Consider the following 19,712-nt stretch of genomic DNA (forward strand, 5'->3'; position numbering starts at 1 on the left):
GGAATAAGACAGATAGAGGCTGAGCCACAATTGCCAGCATAAAGGACAAGAGAAAAACAGGAACTTGAGAGTCCGAAGTCTAGTTCTGGCTCTGTTACTAATTCTGATGCGTCACCTTGAACTAGCAACAAACCAAGTAACCCTGGGCCTCAGTGTCCCCAATTTGTGCAACAGAAGTTGGGACCAAGTGAGTTCATAGGCCCTGCCACTCTGGGATTGTAAGGTCTGATAATATTCAGAGAACAATCAGAACAAAGAGAAGAAGGAATCGTGACTCCAAGACATGTGGTCAGGGGTCAGCCAGAGAAGCAGAAAGACCACTGAGGCTGAATTGATAATTTTAAAAATTAAAAAAAAAGCAAGATACATAGGAGAGGAAGGTATAGAGAGGTAGAGAGATAAGCCAGAGAGTCAGGGTGAAGATCAAGGTAACCAGCTTCTCTCCAAGGCTTTTACTCTATGGAACCCTGGATTATATGAGCCTTCCTTTCTTCTCATTCCTGCCTGGGTCTCCTTGCTTGCCTCAGTACTCAAACTGGGGCACCCCCACTTACCTAGCCATGTGTCATCATGGTTGGCACAGGACTGAGGGACGGTGAGTTAGAATCCCTGGGTTTTAATTCTAGCCATGACTTTTGTGTCCCCCTGGCTCATATCCTCCCCCTCCCATACTCCTTTCAGTCTTTTACTGTTCCTAAGTGGGAATAAGCCGTGAGCTACATGGGGATAGACTGAGGGAATCTGAGCCATCTCCAACCCTGTCCTCCCAGAACTCCTTTGAGGAAGAGGCTGCTGCTCTCCTCTGCCAGTACCTCAGGCCAGTGAGGGCTGGGGAGGTGGTCGTAGGTCTGGGCTGTTCAGGGCCTGGCCAAGATGGGTCGGCTTTGGCCACAAGTTGCCTTTGGGCTTCTGTAGGCCCAGCTACCCTGCAGCAGCTCCAAACCTCTGCCTGGAACACACTAGAAACTCATCTTCCCATTCCTGTCCAGAGGATGGAAGGGCTTGGGGCCCAGTTTAGCCAGGCCACCTATCAAACTTATGCTTCAGGAAAGCAGCTTGGGAACGAACTTGTGTGTGTTGGCGGGGAGTGGGGTGAGAGGTTGGGGTTCTGATCCCAGTCTGAAGGATCCAGAGGAGGGTGTTCTGTCTCTAATACACTCTCTGATCCCTTCCTCCCATTGTTGTCCCCTGTGGCCTGAGGAAGCTTTGCAGGCCTGAGTGGGGCTAGGCAGCTGATCCTTGGAGACTGGAAGCCTTGGGCTCAGCTCTGAGACCTCAAGGACTGTGACCCTCACTCAGCCTGGGAGCCAGAGACCCAGAGTGCAGGGTAGTGGAGGATTCACACTCTGACCAAGTTGCTCTTCATCCTACCCTGGATATAGTCTGTCCCTGTTTCACCTCTGTACCTTTATAACTTAATCCCCCAACTTCCCATCTTAAAATACAGACCTCCCTCCCACCAGTGTAAACGTCCCCATTTTTCACAGCCCTGTCTCAGTCACCTCCCTCCTGCCCATCTAGATTATTCCTTCCCCGGATCTCAGATACTAATGTCCAGCTGCATGAAGATGGATGACACTCTGTAATTTACAAAGCACATTCATGGGATCTCATCTCCAGTCTCACAGCCAATCTGAGAGGCAGGAATGATTATGCCCATTTTACAGAGCAAGAACTGAGGCTCAGAAAGGTTAAGTCACTCAGGTATAGTATATCTTCAGCTCAAAGATGTCCGTAGGAGCCAGGGATCTAATGTAGACCATAGAGGCTCCTCTCTCAGCTCAGAGAAACCACTATGGAAATCACACAGCAACTGTCTGCTCCTTAGTGAGAACATACCTAGAAGAGTCTGGCCCACCTGCTTGTACAAACACCTGTTTCCTACATACACTAATTCCAAAGACACTGTGCCTGTCTAAAATGATCCAGCTCTCTATCACACTGTGGCAAACTAAATATGGCTACAAAGTCTTGGCAATGATCCCACTATGAAGTGGAGTCTCGTTTTGTTTTGATGGGACTGGAGTTTGAACTCAGTGCTTTGTGCTTGCAAAGCAGGTGCTCTACTACTTGAGCCACACCTCCAGTCTATTTTACTCTGGCTATTTTGAAGATGGGGTCACATGAACTATTTGCCAGGGCTGGCCTCAAACTGAGATCCTCCTAATCTCAGCCTCCCAAGTAGCTAGGATTACAGATGTAAGTTACTGGCACCAGGTGAAATAGAGACTTTTTACTCATTTCTTTGACTTGATGGTTTTGTGACTCTCTTAGAATAAAGGAATATGACTGAAGTGATGCTGTACAAGTTCTGGGATGTGGGTCTCAAGAGGCCTTGCAGCTTCCACCTTACAGCCTCTTGGGAACACTGACTACCATAGGAGGAAGTCAGTCTCTTACTGAAATGGAGAGATCACACAGATAAAAACCTGTGCCCCCAATAGCCATCTTGATGATCCCCCCCAGCAGCCTCATGAGTGAGCCCAGGTGAGACCAGCAGAGGAATGGCCCAGTTGACCCATGAAATTAGGGGAAACAATAAGTCATTGTTTCAAGCCACAGAGTTTTGGGGTGCAATAGATGACATACACTTAGGACAAAAGCTCTTTCCATTGCAAGTGATAAAAAGTACAACTCAGATTGGTTTAAGCAGAAAAAGGATCATGGGGTTCTCATGACTGACGTCTAGGAGAAGTTGGATCCAGGTACATAGACAATGCCATCAGAACTGTTTTCGGCTCCTATCTCAACTGCTTCCTCTGTGGTGACTTTATTCTCAAGGAAGCTGTGGCAGTCTTTATTTTCCAAAGATGGCTGCAGTGGTGTCCCTGTTCCTTGAGTTCTGTACTATGTGACTGCACTAGTACACCATCAAGACACAGAATTGAGCCTGGTGCTGGTGCCTCACACTGTAATCCTAGCTACTTGGGAGGCTGAGAATTGCAGTTTGAGACCACCCTGGACACAAAGTTCATGAGACCCCATCTCAACAGAGAAAAATTGGGCCTGGTAATATGCATCTGTCATTCCACCTGTGGAAGGAAGCATAAAATAGGAATATCTCAGTCCAGGTCTGGGCAAAAAGTGAGACCCTATAACCGAAATAGCCAGAGGAAAAAGGGCTGAAATCATATCTCACGCTGTAGAGTACCTGCCTAGCAAATGTGAAGAGTTCAAACCCCAGTACCACTGAAAAAAAAAAGAATGGGAGCTAGAATCAAATTTCCCTCACCTTGACTCTGAGCTGGCCTCATGACTTGCTTGTGTCCAGTAGGTTGAAGTCGACATCTAAGGCCAGATCAAAACCTGTCATACAGCTTCCACCTGGACCTGTGGCATTGTTCACTCTAGAGAAAGCCAGATGCTGTGTGAGAAGTCAGTTTAATTACTATACTGGAGAGGCCTGGGGCAAGTGCTGTGGTCAGTAGTCCCAGCTGAGCCCAGCCTTCCAACCATCACCTCCAAGGCACCCGATGTGTAAGTAGAGTTGTCTTAGGTCCTCCAGATCAGCCCACATATCAGCTGAGTGGCACTGACTGGCCTCGGTCAGCACCTCAAAAGCAGAATTGCCTAGTCATGCCCCCTTGAATCCTGACCTACAGAATCTATGGGCTATAATAAAATGGTTGTCATCTAAGCCACTAGGACTAAGGTGGCTCGTTACATAATGACAGTAACTGGAACAGAGGCTGAGTCCATGTAGTATCCAGTATTCCTTCTGGCACACCTCAAATCCCCAGTGGAAAGAGTATCCCTTCCCCAGTTGTTCCATAAGAAGCCCTGAGACACTGGGCACCGTGGCTCACACCTGTAATCCTAGCTACTTGGGAGGCTGAAATCAAGAGGGTCAAGCCCCAGCAAATAGTATGTGAGATCCCATCTCTAAAATAACCTCAGCAAAATGGACTGGAAATGTGCTCAAGAGGTAGAACACCTGCTTTTCAAAGCACAAAGCCCTGAGTTCAAACCTCAATCCCACCAAAAATAAAGAAACAAATAAATAAAAGCTCTGTGAAGGGTCTCATTGGCCCATTCCTGACCCAGCCCCCATAGCCATGGGAGAGAAAGCTCTGAGCAGCAACTTTGTGGAACCTGGGGGAGATATCAGCCCCACTGGGACCATTTTGAAAAGTCGTGATGCTGTCACAGAAGAATGAATGCTGGGAAGTAAAAACTGACATGTGCCCACTGAAAAGACAGCCACAAGAGCCCACTTTAAGCTGTCAACCTTAGTTTTCCCACTATTTGTTTTGTTGCAGACTCACACCTTATACCATATCAACACCTTCCAGGGGAGTGAGTAAAACCCTAACAACTCTAGCTTAGAAAATGGGAGAAAAAGAAAGAAACCTTCAGCGCCATGCATGTCACACTGGTGCTGCACATGCTTCAGCCTGCAGGTCACACCCTGGCCTTGCTCAGGTGCTTACTCAGGGGAGGTTGTTGGCAGGAGAGGATTCCTGGAGAATGGGCCATGGGCCCAGCATGTACCTCAAAACCACCTTCTTCATTACATGCTTACTGTGGCCAGCATGGAATGCTCCTGAGCTTAAGACAGGGTCACCTTGGTGTCCCTGTGGTACATTCACCACAGTGGGAGGCTGTGTTCACACACCCAGAGGCCATGTGCTCACCACTACCTTGTAGAACTCGCCCTTCATCGCCACCACGCTCAAAAAGCTTGCCACACCTCCTGCTACCGTCTCCTCACACCCAGTGGCATTGTGGTGTTGACCACACAAAGCAGTGAGTTCACACTCCATATGAGGATGTCAGAGTGTCCCCACGGGACCCCTGTATTTCTCGCAAACACTCCACTGACAAATCTGTGTAGCATCAGGAGTGCACACTCTTGAGAGGGTTCCCACTCCTAGACCATTCCCTCACCACGATGTGTTTGCCCTGGTCATTCAGTAAACTTGCCTGTGTACCTTCCAAACTCTGCTTCCCATGACCAAGGCCTCGTTTCATGACTCCCCGAGGGCCCCAGATGGCTCTGGGTGTGTTATGGCTCCAGCTCTGACCAGGATGCTGGCAGCACAGTAGAGCCTGCAGCAGTGACGGGGACGGCCTTGGTCAGGGATGAGGAAGGTGGATGGCAGCTCCATGCCCTTGCTGGCTGTGTGTTATCCGAACACGTGACTGTTTGTTTATTGACGAGAGCTGTGGAAAGCTGAGTTTGAGGAGGCTCCCTCTTTCCAAGCAGAATCTTTCACACACACAGTGACCAGGACATTTCCCCAGGTCACCACCAGGACTCTGGTGCATCGAAGGGGGAAAAGGAGGTTTGAAAGGGTGAGCTGGCCCTTGGTGACTAAGCCTAGACAAATAGGATGGGACACAGGGATAGAGACATACACATCCCTCTGCAGAGACCATTCTTATGGGTCCATTCTTATTGTTCCAGAAAGAAAGCAGTATTTCAGGTGGCTGAATAGAGACATTTTTTTTTTTTCTCCCAGGAGAACAAGAGCTTTGAGGACAAGCTTTTGGGCAGTGGCAGAGAAGACACAGAGAGGGGAGAAGGAATTTAAATCCCACCCCTCATTTTTTATTTTATTTTTTGCAGTACTAGGGCTTGAACTTAGGGTCTACACCTCGACACCTCGAGCTACTCCACAACCCTTTTTCTGTGATTTTTTTTTTTTTCGAGATAAGGCGTCACAAACTATTGCCCAAGCTGGCTTCAAACTACTATCCTCCTAACCTCTGCCTCCTGAGTAAGGAGGCTTACAGGCATGAGCCACCAGTGCCCAGCAAACTCTAATTTTCATACTGTAATATTTGCCCTTTTGATGGTACAGTTACATGATTTTGACAAGTACAAGCAATCATGTAACCACTAGCATAATCGAAACATAAAGCTCTTCCATCCTCTCAGAATTCCCTCTTATTCAGCCCCTCCCTGTCCCCAGCAGCAGGCAACCACTGACCTTTCCTTGTACTTTTACCTTTTCAAAACTGTCACATAAACGTAATCATATGGCATGAGTCTTTTGAGTCTGCTTTCTCTTACTTAAAATAAGCATCTGTGTTCTGTGTGTATCTGTCATTTATTTCTTATTACTGCTGGGTAGTATTCCATTGTATGGATATACCACAGTTTTTGTATGTTCAGCTTGAAGGACATGTAGGTTGTCTGTATTTTCCTGTTTTTAGCAATTACATTTTAGCTGTAAATATTCTAACATTTTAGCTGTAAATATTCTAATTATGGGCGTTTAGACATGTCTTTTGTTTCTTTTAAAGAGTTAATACTTCGGAGTGGGGTTGTATGGTAAGTGTTTATTTAACTTTGTAAGAAACTGCTACACTGGTTTCTAGAGTGACTGGACCATTTGCACTCCCACCTGCAATGTGTGGGAGTCTCTGCTCGGTATTCCATTGGCACGTGATACCGTCAAAACTTCATGCTTGAGCATACGTTCCAGTCCTTCTGTGGTTTTAATTCACATTTCCCTAGTGAACAATGATGTGCATCTTATTTGCCATCCATATATCTTCCTCGATAAATTATCTGTGCAAACGCATTTTGTAATTGGGTTACTTTCTCTCTCTCCTCTCTCTCTCTCTCTCTCTCTCTCTCTCTCTCTCTCTCTCTGCCCTGGGCATGAAGCAGCTTTGGCGACTGAGCCAGGCATCAAGCTAGGATGAACAAAGAACTGCCATCTGCTCTGCCCCCAATTGATATATGAGCACCACCTATGAGGAGTCTCTGCCCATTGCCAGGGAGACTTATTATTACTGAGTTTTACACGTATATATTCTAGATGCACATCCTTTCTGAGGTATGTGTTTTGAAAATATTTTTCTCGGACTGTGACTTATCTTTTCCAATCTACCAAAGTTTTTATTTTGTGAACTATATTTTTGGTGTTGGATCTAAGATATCTTTGCTGAACCGGAGTTGCAAAGGTTTTCTCCTGTTTTCTGTAGGAGTTGTTTAGTTTTAGGTTTTGCCTTTAGGTCTGTAATTCATTTTGAACTGGCTTTTGAACATGGTGTGAAGTATGGGTAAAAGTTCACTTTTTTGTACGGGGATGCCCAATTGTTCCAGTTCTGTTTGTTAAAAAGGCTGTCTGTCCTATTTTGTTCTATTGACCAAATCTTGTTTTTTTTTTTTTAACGCTATGGCTCTTTGTGGCATTGACCTCAGCACCCTAGATAGCGCTTTCTCAATATACAAAGGTCAGCAGTAGAACAAATGTCTCTTTCACCTGATCCCAAACAGGACTGCTTAACCCAAATAAGACACCGACCATTTAGTGGAATAACCCTTTGGGCTTTTACTTACAGTCCCTGTTGTGTTCCCAAGACTCAGACACAAATTTCTTGGAAATGCACCATGAGACTACTCTGAATGTCCAGTACATTGCTGGGTCCAGACCTGCCCCTTCCCTCCAAGGATCCCCATATCTCCCAGGAGACTCCTGTGCCAGACAGGTGTTGGGTTTTTTTGTTTGTTTCTTTGGGGATTTTTTGTTTGTTTGGCTTTATTTCTCTGGTTTTTGGAGTATTTTTTTTTTCTGGTGGGAAAAAAAATCCCAGTAGTAAGGATTTGAACTTCATACATGCTAGGCAAGTGCTCTACCACTCGAGCCACACCCCCACCCCCAACGCAATTGGTTGGATTTTTGAGACAAGGTCTTGCTGTGTAGCCTGGGCTAGCCTCAAACTCTGAATTCTCCTACCTCAGCCTCCCAAGTGCTGGGATTACAGGCTAGACAGGTTTTGAATCCTCTATGCTGACTAACACATCAAAGAGAGGGAGGATGCCCGGAGGGAGTGGTTACTGTCTTTCCCTTTCTGCTGCTTCACCTGCCAAATATACTGCTAGTTTTCATTTCAGCCCAAGCCCGACCATAACCATGCAAGGTTACCAGACTTCGCCAAGACCTGGGCCCTGGAGACAGAAACTCAACAGTGGCCTGAACCCAGGCCAGGTCTCCTAATCTCCAGACCTCTGCTCTCTTCACTGTATCACCATCTGTGTGAAGGATGGTGAAGAGAGCTGGTGGCTCTCTTTTCTTGGTGTACCTAGATCTTCCCTCCAGGATGCCAGAGAGAGGAGGGGCTCCTCATGCACTTTTGGGAACAAGAATGATGACTCACTCGGGCCATCCTGAGAAAAAAGAGGCTTATTGTAAAGATATAACATACAAGGAGCTGGGCTGGGGGATGGGGCAGGCTCTTGTCTCTGCTCCTGGCATTTCTTCTGCAGTGGGTTTGCTTCTCCCTAAATGGCAGATCTACTACTATCTTGCTGATGACAGGTCCATCTCAGCCTGGGTCAGAGGCTCAGCCTGAGCCAATCAGTGGTCATTCCTGGCCAAGCACCACAGGATGCTGCTTCTTCTAGGAGGAGGCAGGGAGTGCAGTGGGTATAGGTAGAGGGGACCTGAGGAGTGGAGGTATCATGAGGGGTACCAGCACGATTTGAGGGCTTAGCCTCCCATCTGAATCATTCACGCATGCCCTAAACCCTTCAACCTACTCCTCTCTCCATACCTTGAGCTCCCAGCCCAGGCTTTCCACTTGCTCCCTCCTAGGTGGGACAGCTCTTTGTGCCACCTGGGAATGTCCTGTCTTCCTCACTTGGCTAAGAGCTTCTGAAGATTGAGGACTGGATCTTACTTATCTCCATGAACTTGGTACATGGCTTGCCATCATGAATTCAGAGATTCCCCTAGGAAAAGGGGCTTGCCCAAGGTCATTCATAGAGAGACTGGGGAAGAGCTAGGGCTAGAGCCAGATTCCTGCATCTAGGCTTCTCCCTCCACTCCAGTGACTTCTGTGTCATTTCATTTATGTGTGAAGCTATAAGAGCCTAGCTTCCCACGTCTGTGTCTGATGAAACCTCTGGCTCTGCCCATTGATATAGAGACATCCTCCCTTGAGGATCCAGGCCCATCCCTGACCCACAGTGCCTAGGCAGTTCTGAGTCAATTCTGGGGTGAGTATCTCGCCCTGACCCATGTAGATTGGGGTTGGAGAGGGGAGAGGGCAGGCAGGCCAGACCAGCTGCTCCAGTTTAATAGGGAATCTGAGCAGCCTCAGAGCACAGAAACCCAGGGGAGCAGATCTGTGTCTATGAAGTGGTTGTGTGTGTCTGTGGCTGAGGGGCAGTGTGCAGGCCTAGCTGGGTATGTCACAATGTGTCTATGCTGATGTCCATGCTCAGCTCTGATCCTACAGTGAAGCATGACCTTAGGCATTCCCCTTTCCCTCTCTGGACTCCAGTGTCCTTCATAGTAAATGAGGGGATTGGATGGGCCCTAAGGCTGTGGCAGAGTCTGAATGTTGTCTACTGGGAACCTTGAAATCCAGTGAACACCAAAGGAAGCATCCTCTATTTCCAGACCTTCTGTGGCTTGAACTCTGGTTTTCTCTCCATTCCAGAACTTCAGCTTGCCCCCTTTCATACTCGTGATGGGCAATCACACACTGTAGAGTTAGCAGACTTGACCAGGAGCCCTCAGCATGGCTGCCTCCCTCCTCTTTTCTCTTGCATTGCTTCTCCTTAGGTCATCTTCCAGTCCCTTCTCCCTCTTTTCAGCAGAGCAGCTATCTCAGGCTCTGAAGCCCTGTCCTTGCAGCTTTCCAGCCATCAGGGGCCTTATCTCTGTTTTTATTAAATGATTACAGTGGGTCACACCTATAATCACATCTACTCAGGGGGATTGTGGTTTAAGACCAATCTGGGCAAAAAGTTGTCTATACCCTACCTCAACCTTGTGGTGACACAGACCCATGATCCCAGCTTTGTGGGAAGCTGTACATATAGGAGAATTGTGGTCCAAAGCTGGCCTGAGCCAAAAAAGAGACCCTATCCAAAACATAACGAAAGCAAGAAAAGGCTGGGGAAATGGCTCAAGTTGTAGAGCACCCAACTAGCAAGCATGAAGCCCTGAGTTCAAACTTCAGTACTACCCCAAAAACTTTTTTTCCTGTCCTTACAGCTCTCTCACAGAGAATTCTGGCACATTCTCCATTGTGCGTTCAGTGTGTATGTGATGGGGAAGAAAGAAATGGGGTGCCCATGGTGAAAATGAGCCCATTTGCTTGTATCTCTGTAATTGAATTTCTTTCCAAACACACACAGAGTGTTCTCATGAGCACACACCCAGACTCCAGATTTCTGCAACTTCTCACAAAAAGTCAGCCAAGGAACCAATCACTTCTTGGAACCTCAGCCCTAGGCTGAGCTCACTATCCCTCTTCTGCCTCATGATTCCTGTGTCAGCACAATGATACTCATAGTCTACTGACATTGTTTGCTTACCTGGCCCCTCTCTATGGCAAGGCCCTGGAGGACAGAAGGGCTTGCCATGTTTTACCCGTCTTGACATCCCAGCACCCAGAAGCTGTGTGTAGACAGGGCTGGCCTGGCCTCCCGCACTCCCAGTAAGACAACTCACGTTCAATGGCCTTCATTCCTATGCTCACTGCCCTCCTGGAGAACAGGATAAGCCAAACCCAATTCACCAGTGGCTGCCCTTGGGGTCTGCAGCCCTTCAGACCTTCCTAGCTCTGAAGATAGAGGAAACCCGGGAGATGGGGCGGGGGTAGCCCCTGGCTGACCTCCTCCTGTCCCTGGGTCCTCTACCACAGGGATGTCCCTCCTCTTCTCTGTACTTTCTGGCCCTGAGGTGAACTTTGTTGGCGCCATTGGGCTTTTAATAGTTTCCATTCCTGGCTGTTATACAATATTTCACCTCAAAAATACTTCCGCCCCCTCACCAAAGAGCACGTCTTTCCAGTGAAAGGAACCTGGGGCTGGACCAGTGGAGGTGATCCAACCATGATCTTGGGCTTGAAGTAACCACAACCCGGCTGTGGAGAAAGAGATGGCAGAAATATCTTCCCAGCCAATGAAGTGAGCTCCCAGGTCGCCTGAGGTTTCATAATCCCACAGAAAGCCTAGATCCACTGTGTCAAAGTCGGGGCCACCTGTTGGTTCTATTCTGAGACCCCATCCACTTGCCCTCTGAACTTGGCCAAGTGGCTTTGCCTTTCTGTGTCGCATCTTATCTTTCCAGGTCCTTGTGGGCCAGGTCTATCTCCAAGATTCTGATTTAACTGATGTAGGATGGGGCTGAGACAGTGGTATTTTTAAAAGCATCTCACAGCTGTAACTAACAACAGCTGCTCTGATGGAAAAGCACAGCACTTCTTTATGGTGTGGTGCTGAGGGTTGAACCCAGTGCCTCACACATGATAGGCAAGCCCTCTACCACTGATCTGCACCCCTAGTCCATCAAAGCCCCGTTCAAGCAGGTGACTCTCTACGGGCACTGGACGCTGCTTTGATGATTGCGGGCATACCACCCATTTCCCCAAAACATACTACCCAGGGGGTCGGGGGGGGGTGGGGGGAGGTGGCTGGGCTATAGCTCAGTGATAGAACACTTGCCTAGCATGCTTGAGGCCCTGGGTTCAATCCCCAGGACTACAAAACAAAAACAAAACAAAAAAAACACCTACCCCGGGGAATCTTGAGATGCCACTGAAATGGGGGAAGGGGAGGAACCTAGCCCTATGCAGAAGCAGATGTCTCAAAGCCACCAGCCCTGACCCAGGCCAGGAACTGACAAACCCACCTGGGGACCCTTTCTGCCTGGGGAGACCAGATCTTCCCCCAGAGGGCTCCTGACCTTGTGGCTGACCACTGCCCTCCACCCCAGGCATAGGCTTGACCCTGGATAGTAAGATGTGGGGTCAAGGCCAGCCTGATCCTTTCACCTTCCTCGCTGAATTTGGAAGTAATGAGCAGCAGTCACCACAGAATGAAACGTGGTGAAGGGCTGTTGCTCGTGCTGAGCAGGAGAGGACTTTTGGGGGCCTGATGGCAAGAGCTGGCATCTGCTTTCCTTCTCGTGGGAGAGAGGATCTGCAGACCATTTCACAGCCCAGAGAAAGGAACGCTGAGGTGCCCTGTGGAAAAAGCAGACAGCATCACCACTGCCCACTGGAGGTGCTCAGCCTTATACTGACCAAGGCTTCCCTCTGCCCCAGTGAGCTGTCTCACAGCTTGGTCTCCTGGACCAAGGAAGCCAGGACAGCTTCTCTCCAAAGCAGGAACAGGGCATGCCTGGCCCCAGCAGAGGACAGAACCTTCTGTCTCCTGGGCCCAAGGTTCTTTGTGGACAGTTAAAAAACCTGGAGCTAGAGACCCCTATTTCAGCCACAGGCAGAAGTGGCTGTTTTCTGCAGGGAAGCTATGATTGAAAAATGGGCCACTGGAGACAATGCTCTGAGGTTTTCTCACAGCAGTGTGTCTCAGGCTCCTTGCCAGAGGTAGGAAAGAGAGGGAGGGAGCTCCAAGGAACAAGATTCAGGGAAGAGCATGGAATGCAAGGAAAGAGGAGGGGATAGCAAACTCCCATCCTGGACCCCTCCAGAGGGCCAGTCCAGAAGAGAGAAGGCCACCCACCACCATACCTCCTCAGGATCTGTGGTTCCTCCAGGCTTATTTTGCCAACCGAGGGCACATTGGAAGGAGAGCACATTGGCAAGTGTGGGCACAGGGAGACTCCAGGGTTTAGAAAGAGAAGTTTCAGGGGAATGATGGGCGAAGCCATCCTGCAAAGGATGAGGAAGGGAAGAACAGGAGGTGAGGAAGTCAATAGCATTGAGCACTACTGAGAATTCTAGAAAGGGAGAGGTGCAAAGGGGGCATGAGATAGTCAGAAGGGGAGGACAAGATTCTTTTTTAGAATGGAAAAGACTTGAGCAGCTTGTGCTGAGGAAAAAGAGCCAGTGGAGGGAGAGTTCTAGACATGGGGTTGAGAGGAAGCTAATGGACCAAAGGCTCAAAATTCTTGGGGAAGAGGATTCAGAGCCTGGGAGAAGTTGTAAAGGTGAGCACCTTTCTCCATCAGGGCTCAGCAGGCCAGCCACTCTGAGGATCGGGAAAGGCAGACTGGAGGGGTGATGCAGGCATGAGCTGAGCCCAGGAGGGTGGTGGTGCAAGGGAATTAGTGGTAAAGAGAAGGGAAGAATTCAAGTGACCCTCCAGGGGCAAGACTGGAGAAGAAGGAAGACTGGGGCTAAAGGTCTCCAGAAAGTTAGAGCTCAAGGAGGAGGTGTGTTGGGATAAGATTGTCTGAGTAGGAGGGAAGTGTTAGAGAAGACTGGGTATTTAAAAGTTCTGAGGAAGAACACCTTATCCACGTGATCGAACCTCTCCAAATCTTAGCCTCCTCATTTGTAAAATGGGACTATGAATTCCTGCCCATACCAGTAAAAGTGGTTTTTTCTCTACAGATTGCATGACCAAGAATTTAAGTGTGGAATCTGGGACCTCACAGGCACTTGATATTTGTGGGAGGACAAAGGACAGTATGTCACTTCCCCTCTGTGGACCTCAGCCTCCTAACCCTTACTGATTGACCTATCAGTTACTGCCAGGTGTGTTAAAATTTCTGACAGTTTGTGACTTTATCTGTTTTTATTTTGTTTCTGTTGCTTTTTCCTTTTGCTATTTTGTATTTTGAAGTTATGTTATAGGGTATATATAAATCTATTATTGTTCTATCTTTCTGATGAATTGAACAGTTTATCATATAAAGTGACACTTTTTTTTTTGTGGTACTGGGGCTTGAACTCAGGGCCTTCTCCTTGAGCCACTCCACCAGTCCTTTTTTGTGAAAGGTGTTTCGAGACAGGCTCTTGCGAACTATTTGCCCAGCCTGGCTTCGAACCGCAATCCTGATCTCTGCCTCCTGAGTAGCTAGGATTTACCAGCAATGAACTGGCTGAAGTGACTCTTTTGACTCTCATAATGCTTTTTGTCTTAAAAGTCCATTTTGGCTAAAATTAATGCAGCTACAGTAGGCTCCTTTTGCTAGTATTTGACAGATGTTTTCTATCCTTTTACTTTCAATATTTCTGCATTCTTATGTCTTAAATATGTCCCTTATAATACAACAAAACAGCTTATAACTGTATTCATTTGCTTTGTGTAGTTTGGCAATATTTTTCTTATAACTGAAACATTTAGTTCACTTACATTTATTAAGATGCTAATACTTGCATGTGCACATTTATTTTTTATTTACAATTATCTATTCATTAATTTCTGCCCTATTATTTTGTATTTTCCCCACCTTTTCTTATTTGTATTTTTTGGTGGTAGTGGTACTGGGGCTTGAACTCAGGGCCTCATGCTTGCTAGGCTTGCTAGGCAGGCACTCTACCTCTTGAGCCACTCTGTCAGCTCTTTCCCCGCCTTTTGAGGTTACTTTTTCTATTCTTTCTTGCTTTTTTCTTATTCCTTTTCTCTCCTTTACAAGTTTGAAAATTATGCCTTTTTGGCTATTGTTAGTTCTTGCACTAGAAATTTTAACATGCATATTTAAGTCTAAGTCTGATCAGTATCTTTGATTTGTTCTCAAATTCTACACGAACCTTAGAACTAATTCTCATTTCTCCAATCCTAGTTTATTTACTGGGGTACTGGGGTTTGAAATCAGGAGTGTGCATTTGCAAGGCAGGTGCTGTACCACTTGAACCACTCCTCCAGCCCTACTATTGTTTTCACGTATTTAAATTTTATCTATTTTTTAACCCTACATGACATTGTCATTACTGTTTTACAGTATTTGTTTAGATTTTCCTCACATATGCATCACTTTCCATGTTCTGTATCCCTTCTTGTCTTGAATTTCTTCCATCTGGGATAACTTCTTTCTGCCTGCTAGGGCAAATATAGTTTTTCTCTGTTGCATCATGTCATTTATTTTTCTTCTTCTTAAAATATCTTTTCATACCGGGTATAGGTGGCTCACACCTGTAATCCTAGCTACTCAGGAGGCAGAGATCAGGAGGATCAAGATTAGAAGACAGCCCTGGCAAAACAGTTCCACGAGACCCTATGTCCAAAAACCCCTTCATAAAGAAAGTGTTGGTGAAGTGACTCAAGGTGAAGGCCCTGAGTTCAAACACCAGTTCTGGAAAAAAAAAAAATCTTTTCACTTGTTTTAGAATTTTTGCTTGACAGGTATTTCCTCTCAGAATGTTGAAGACACAATTTCACTGTTTTCTAGCTATTGAGAAATCAGCTTTCAGTCTTGTCACCACTTTGAAAACAATCTGTCCCTAAAAATTTCTCTGTCTTTAGTATTTTGCATTTTCAAGATTTTTTTTGGCAGGAGGGAGTATGGTACCAGGATTTGAACTCAGGGCTTCATGCTTGCTAGGCAGACCCTCTACTTCTTGAGCCACATCTTCAGCTCTTTTTGCTCTGGTTATTTTGAAGATAGAGTCTCACTTCCTGCCCAGGACTGAGATTCTCCTGTTTTAAGGTTCCTGCCATCACTGGTATGACAGACATGCATCATCATGTCCCTTGAAATGGGGTCTCACGAACTGTTTTACCCTGGCTGGTGGGGAACTGTGACCTCCCGATTTCAGCCCGTCAAGTAGCTAAGGTGAGAGCCAGCAGTGCCTAGCTCCATTGTCAAGATTTTGTGGCTAATTGTGGATCACTTTTTACTTATTATTTTTAGGCTTACTTGAATTAGTGGGTTGATGAGTTTCTGGATGAGGCTCAGCCACTATTTCAATACTGCCTCTGACCCATTGTCTCTCCTCTCCTAGCATCTCTAATTAAACCTATCTTGGATCTTCTCACTCTGTCCTCCATGTCTTCCAACTACTCTTTCATATTTCCCATCTATTTTATTTTGTGCTGCATCTTAGGGAATTTCTTCAGGTCTGTCTTCCAGTTCTAATTTTTCTGTGTCTAATCTATTAAACATTACCATAGATTATGCTATGATAGTTTAAATTTCAAGACAGACATTCTATTTGGTTCTTCTTTAAAATATTTGGTCTTTCATCAGAGTCTCTTGTTTCCTGCTCAAATTTTCAAGCTTCTTTGTGACTCAATAAGCATTTAGACATAATTATCTTGTTATTTGTCTGAAAATGTCAATATCTGAATCCATGAAGATTTGTTTCTCCTACCTATCATTTTGCTGAGTGTTTTTGTAATTTTCAACTAGGAGTCACTTATTTCTTCGGAACTTTATCTTAACAGTTCCTTGAAGAGCCAGGCACGGTGAGGCATGCCTGCTATCCCAGCACTCAGGAGGTTGAGGCAGGAGGATGGAGAGTTAGAGGCCAGCTTAGACTAAATAGTGAGACTGTTTCAACAACAACAAAATTCCTTGACACAGGGGTGAAAGTGGGTTTTCCAGGAGGATTTACACTTCGTGTTTGTGGACATTATCAGGCTGGGACATCTTTAAATTAAATGTTTGCCTTAAACTTTTTAAAGCATCCAAGCAATGTAGATTTGGGCTTTGAATTCACATGGGAATGGCTTATGGTCATTGTTATGAGTCGGTGTGAAGTGTTGCTGGCCAGTCTCGAGGGTCCTTGCCTTCACAGGCCAGAGAACTGGCTCATGAGGCAGCTGATTGACTTGTGAGCCAAGGCCAGTACATGAAGTAGGATTTATTGGAGAGAAAGGAAAGGCTACAGCTGGAGCAGTGCAGCGGAGCCCAAAAACCAGTAGCTCGATGCTCAGGTGAAGGCTGGGATTTTTATGGACGTTCTAACTCTGGGTTTGGGTAAGGGTTAGGTGGACTCTTTTCATTGACTGTGGATTTGCAGGCTCTCTTAGTTGAGCTGGTCTGTTTGCCCCTTACTCGGGGTGGTGGTGGGGAACAATCTTGACAGCATTTCGCTCGTAAGCCCTGTGGCAGATCTATGCGATCCTGTATCTCCTTTTCAGGGTGCAGGAATGCAGGTTTACAACTCCTTGTCAAGAGTTTCAGGGTGCAGGAATGCAGTGCTCTCCATGGGGGATGGGATACTCACTCATCTGACCTTTTGGTCTCCAAACCCAGCATTATGAATTCTTAAGGTATATTATTTTCTCCTGAGAACAAGGAAATTGTTAGGCATTATTTTTTTGTTTTTAGTCTTTTGGAAAATGACAGAGCTTATATCTAGTGAATTCATTTCCTGAAGTCCTGATCTTAGGGTAGTTTTTATTAGACTTCCCATCTTAGGGGGGCCTTGAGTTTCTCTCAGTAGTATGCTGGATTGTACCCATCAGCTCTTCTGAACCAAAAATTTTGCGTGGCAGGTTTTTAGTACCATTGATAGCTTGAAATCACCCATGGTAGAAATATTTATACCATAAACATCAACAAGCACTAAAATCAGGGTGTCTTAATCCATTTTGTGCTGCTAGACTAGAATGCCAGAGGCTGGGTAGTTGACAAACAATGGAAGTATATTTGGCTCATGGTTCTGGAGGCTAGGAAATCCAGGACCAAGGGAACAGTGAGAACTTTCTTGCTGTGTCACACATGGGCCAGAGAGGGCAAAAGATCACTTGTAGTCTCAAGTCCTTTTATAATCAACACTAATTCATTCCTGAGGGTGGAGCCCTAGGGCCCACCTCCCAACACCACTGCACTGGGGGCCTAGTTTCCAACACATGCTTTTTTGGCAGACACATTCAAACTATAGCATAGTGTACTTGGTTTTGTTGGAAAACTACTGGTTCTGTAATCACTCCATCCCCATAAAACCATGAAAATTCAAGTCTAAGTTTTCTGAGATATAAAATAAAAATGATAACATTTCAATCACACAAGGGAAAAATTCTAGAGATGTACTGTATGACACCATGCTTCTAGTTAACATTGCACTGTGCAATGAGGGTAGATCTCATTTCTTACCATAATTAACAAATAAAAAGTAAAGCAAAAATATCCTCAGAGCAAAAGTCAATTTCATTTGTCAGCTTGCTTCTGGATTATTGATTTTTTTTTTTTTTTGCTGAATATTCCTTTTTTTCTTGGCGCTCACTAGTACATTTTAAAATTTATTTATTTCTTGGCAGCACTGGTGTTTAAACTCAGGGCCTCATGCTTGCTAGGCAGGCACACTTGAGCCACTCCACCAGCCCTCACTAGTGCATTTTTAAAGCTTTTTTTTTTTTTTTTGTGGCACTGGGGTTTGAACTCAGAGTCTCATACTTGCAAGCCAGGTACTGTACTGCTTGAGCCATACTTCCAGACCAGTTTTTTTTCTTTTATTAAATTGTTTCCTGAAAGAAACTTGTTTAGTGTACCTAGTCCACCTTATCACCAGAAAGTGAAGTGTTCTCAATCTCTTAACCTAGATATTGAGAAAGAGTAAATTAGTAATCTTTTTTCTTTTTCTTTTTGGCAGTACTGGGGTTCGAACTCAGGGCCTCACACTTGCTAGGCAGGCACTCTACTACTTGAGTCACTTTGCCAGCCCTTTTTAATATTGGTTATTTTCAAGATAAGGGCTCACAAACTATTTGCCTAGGCTGGCTTCAAACTTTGATCCTCCCGATCTCTGCCTCTTGAGTCACTGGGATTACACTGGTGCCCAGCAGATTAGTAGTTCTTAACACTTCCGGGATATCGACTCTTTTGAGAACCTAGTAAATTTAGGGCCTAGTGTTCTTCCCAGGAAAAATAACATACAAATAGAAAAAATGTTGTATTTTTTGTTGCCCTGAAACTCTCTGTGGGCCAAAGATTAAGAACCCCACAATGAAACAAATGCCCTCTAAGTTCCCTGTCCCAGCTAACTTTTGACACCCTTGTCATCTTTCTTGCTCCAAGTAGGGATTCTGGGACTCTGTCCTTGGGTGGTTATGAGGAATATAGTCCTTTGAGTTTCTGAACTGGAGATTCCAGAATCTCCAGGACTCTTTGAGAGTTGTCAGCTATTTGTACAGAGCTCAAACAGAGCCAGTGTTCCTTCAACCAGAATTCTTATATTCTTTCCATCAGAGAGTATTTATTGGGCCCTCTTCCTTCTCTCTACTGCCGCATGACATACCATCCCCAAACTTCCTGACTTATACAATAATGACAATGATCGTTTATTTTCTCTTTCATGGCTCCGAGAATACCTGGGCTCAGCTAGGTAGCTCCCACTCAGGCTGTCACATGGTCTCAGTCGGATGGTGCTATGGCTTGTGTGTGGTTTGAACGAGGCCCTGAATATCCATGTGCTAGAAGCTTAGTCCCAGTGTGGTGATGTTGAGAGGTGATGGAACCTTTAAGAGGTGGGGCCTAACCCAAGTATCACCTGGGATTCAGGTTTTCTCTAGGACTTCAGCTGCCCTCATTCTGTTCACCTTAGTGGCTCTGTGCATATATGTGTGTGTGTGTGTATGCATATACATTTATACACAATTATAAACTTTGATAGTGCTATGGAAGATGAAACCAGGAAGCCATGAGAATTGACATCACGTGATCCGAGATAGAGAACCAAGGGAGAGTTCCCTGCAGAAGAGAAATCTGGGTTGATTGGGAGCCAAAGCCTCAGTGGACACTAACTCAGTGAAGTAGGTTGAAGAGCCTTCCAGCAGAGGCGACACCAGGCCAAGACCCCAAGGCAGGAGAGACAGTGGCCTGAAAGGCAGCCCATGTAGCTGGAGGTAGATAGCAGAGACAGGAAGTGTGAGACAAGACTGGGGCCAGGACCCTGGCTTCACATGGGTCTTCTACCTTTTAAAAGCTGTGAGAGCTATAGAAGGGTCACATTCTGAAGACTAATACCAACAAATTTACAACTTCAAGATCGCTTTGGCTGGGCTTGGTGATTCATACCTGTAATTCCAGTTACTTGGGAGGCATAGGTATAGGAAGATCACAATCGAAGGCCAGCCCCAAGCAAAAAGCACAAGATCCTATCTGAAAAAT

General features: G+C 46.0%; 1 long non-coding RNA gene and 1 other non-coding gene across 2 annotated transcripts in view; one reads left to right on the forward strand and one right to left on the reverse strand.

Moving 5' to 3' along the window:
• LOC141420846 (uncharacterized) overlaps positions 1 to 19,712 on the forward strand; it is a 38,830-nt gene that overhangs the window by 1,876 nt on the left and 17,242 nt on the right. The gene's annotated exons all lie outside the window — the stretch shown is intronic.
• Positions 6,596 to 6,734, reverse strand: LOC141421163 (small nucleolar RNA SNORA48). Its single transcript, XR_012445831.1, has one exon. It is a non-coding gene; the product is annotated as a small nucleolar RNA SNORA48 (small nucleolar RNA).

This window comes from Castor canadensis, chromosome 2 (assembly GCF_047511655.1).
Source record: "Castor canadensis chromosome 2, mCasCan1.hap1v2, whole genome shotgun sequence".
NCBI classification, from domain to species: domain Eukaryota; kingdom Metazoa; phylum Chordata; class Mammalia; order Rodentia; family Castoridae; genus Castor; species Castor canadensis.